The following is a 3,432-nucleotide window of genomic DNA, read 5'->3' on the forward strand; positions in this document are numbered from 1 at the left end:
TGTATATATCTTTAGCAAAAATGCATTTAATTGCTCAAAAGTTAAAACAAATACATTTATAATGATACAAAAGATTTGGTAACTTTATTTTACAAACTCAGGTTCATTGGAAATACACAACTTGGACTACATTTCTGCAAAACTGCAAAATGTACATGCACACACATACATAGCTACCAACTTTTGTTCCTTTCCCCAAAAATTATGATTATGGGGCAGATTATCAATGAATAATAGACATTTATAAATGTTACAAGAGATTTGGCAACACTTTATTTTACAGTGTCCCTGTTACACATTACACATACTTGCCATAGTAATAACAGTAAATTATGTATAATTATATGCAAAAAAAAAACCTTTTTTTAAAATCAAAGAATCCTGAAAAAGCACCTAAACAGCACATTAGAATGATTTCTGAATGATCATGTAATGATGCTGAAAATTCAGCTTTGCCATCACAGGAAAAAAAATGTATTTAGATTTTAAAATAAAATAGAAAGCGGTTATTTAGAATTGTAATAATATTCCACAATAATATTGTTTTTACTGTATTTTTGACCAAACAAATGCAGCCTCGGAGAGCACAAGTCACTTGTTTAAAAAACATTGAACAATCGTACATATTCCAAACTTTTAAACAGTATATCAGAAGAAAAAAAAATGATGGTCGTAGTCTGAAAGACACCTCTTGTTATTTTTCAAAAATATATACAACAAATTTTTACACCTTAAATATTGAAATTGGTTCATGATTATTTCACTCAGTTTAGATGATCAAATTTCTGTATAATTGGTATGTTTTATATGCATTTTATTAATTAAAAATTAACCTCCAGGTCTGGGAAAAAAAGGTAAAACAATAAAACAAATACATAAATATAAAGGACAGCATGATACAAAAGCTTCCACATATAATTGCAATTTATTGTAATTAAATAATCTGTAAGTCTGAGGTTAAAGAAGAGAGAGAAAAAACTTCCGTTACCACTGCAGTTTATACACTGAATGTTTTTTTTTTCTATGCATGGTGCGTTGCATCAGCCTCACAAAAAGCCGTGCATGCAGGTAACATGCTGTCACCAGGTCTTCAACCACCACATCCTTAAAAAAAATAAAAATTCCCCTTACCCAATCCGAAAAGTTCAGAAATAGACCAGCCTAAATAATACAACCCCATTCTCAAAATAAAAATCATGGCCACCAACCACAAAAGGGCCAAGATGGAGGTTTAATGAGAATGAACAAAAGCGTCAATGATTCAATGATGAATGGGTTTGAGTCAATGCACCCGATTTACTCAGCATTACGAATAGAACATTTAACATCATGCAGTAGTAAAAGCTGCAAACGTTCCGTGGGGAAATTTTGAGGGCTGCCCCTTTAATCGACTAACCGTTAGTCGACGAGAAGATAGCTTAGTCGATCAAAATGTTATTAGTCGCTTCGTCGCAGGGGGAAAAAATACACAGGAAGTGGTGTTAGGAGCGTGGCCATCATTTCAGAAGTGAGGGCGACAGAAATGTGAAATGTAACATTTTTAATAATAAGAAGAATTCTAAATTTTTTTTTTTGGTCTAATTGTATTTTTGAATTTTTTCTTATCTCTTACTTTTAATTGGCTAAGAAATCAAATACACTGCTGGACAATTACTATTCTGTAATATTTCTTCCTATATTTTCCTAATGGCAATTTAAAGATTTGTTCATATACTATTTCCCCCCATTTTTATCACAGAATAAGGTAGAAAATATATTTTATAGTTTCTATAGGCTACTGTAATAAGCGCTATGTCAGTTTGCACTGCATTATTCAGATACTTTATTTGTCACAATAACACCAAAACGTTGTGCTTTTGTATAATAATGAAAGCAAACAGGATGTGCTTTATGCCGTCTAAGTATCTCTGTGAACTTAAATAAAAAATAAAATGTTTAAATTTTTTATTTTTTTTAAAAATTAGCCGAAACTCACAGACATGAAAAATATATCTATAGAAAGCGAAATGTCTATTTTTAAATGAACCAATTCAAATAGAAAAACAAATATTTTCAGATACATAATCCGTATGAAACATTCACATCCACTTGGAGAGGACGAGTTAGTGTCGTTGACTTCGTCACTGCAGCCGAAAGACAGAAAACACTATTTATCAATGAATTATTATGATAGGCTATAGGCAATTAAAGGCTCGTGATTATGATTTATATGGTTTATTAATATAAATGTGCGATTAGCCAACTAATCTCTTAAAATGGATGACTATTAGTCAAATCAGAAAAATATTCAGTGGAGGGAAGCCCTAGAAATTTTCTTGTTGACCATATTATGCAACACATGACTAAAAGACTGTACTGTGTGGCCTGAAGAAAGGTGCCAGTCATATCAAGAGGTGAGAACCAGAAGGGTGTAAGTGACATTTTGGGTGAAATGGAGATATATATATATATATATATATATCAATTGAAACTCTTGATGAGCTCGTTCTACTAAAAAAAGGACAAATGTGAATTCTTAATAATTTTGTTATTCATTAGAAACCAAAATACTTAACACTGCACATACACATAACTGCACTTATGCCCCTTTAGCACTGAGAAATGTTTTGTGGGTAAAGCTTGTGGATAGCACTTGAGTCAAAGATGTATTAGAAGATGTATTATTATTATAATCTTATTTTGTGACAAAGAGCTGGATGATGAGGGAGAAAATGAAATATCCAGAATTCACAGTCAGTGAGGTGTAGCTAGCGGGTAGTAACCAATAACTTACATTCTGATGGTATGTCCCTAGTGAAAAATAAATACACTAAAATGTATTTGAAATTTATTTCATGCTAAGTATACTACAAATACTTTTACATATTTATGTGCTTAATAAAAAATACCTTGCAATTGTACTTTTAGTATAGTAAACTGGTATACGTAAAGTCTGCTGAATTGGAACAATTTTAAATTTTGTGCTTAATGCACTTTAATTGTAAGAAAGTAGTGCTGAAGTCCAACTAAAGATATACTGAAGTATCTGATTGTGATTAAGTGGAACCATTGCAAGTATACTTCAGGTACACTTTAAATATCTTGCATTTAAAGACCGATATTATTCAAAGATCATACAGTCCTCATCAACGTGACATTAAAACACATTTTAGGCTTAATATTGAGAAATGGGCATAGTGCACAAGTAGTAGTCCAAATAAAGTTGAACTATAATTAGTATTGAGCAATATGTCAGTAAATATGTTAATACATTTGAATTATACTTAGTATGAAATAAATGTATTTGAAATATATTACTCTTTTATTTTGCTATGGGTGTTTGCTATCATATAGGCACTTAGTTACTGCTTAGCCACAAGAGAGAGAATGCAGAGAAGGGACAGACAGACATAGACAAAGGAGATGACTGAGGAAAAGGTACAGGAAATGCAG

This window comes from Sinocyclocheilus rhinocerous, unplaced genomic scaffold (assembly GCF_001515625.1).
Source record: "Sinocyclocheilus rhinocerous isolate Xijiao unplaced genomic scaffold, SAMN03320098_v1.1 scaffold140, whole genome shotgun sequence".
NCBI classification, from domain to species: Eukaryota; Metazoa; Chordata; class Actinopteri; order Cypriniformes; family Cyprinidae; genus Sinocyclocheilus; species Sinocyclocheilus rhinocerous.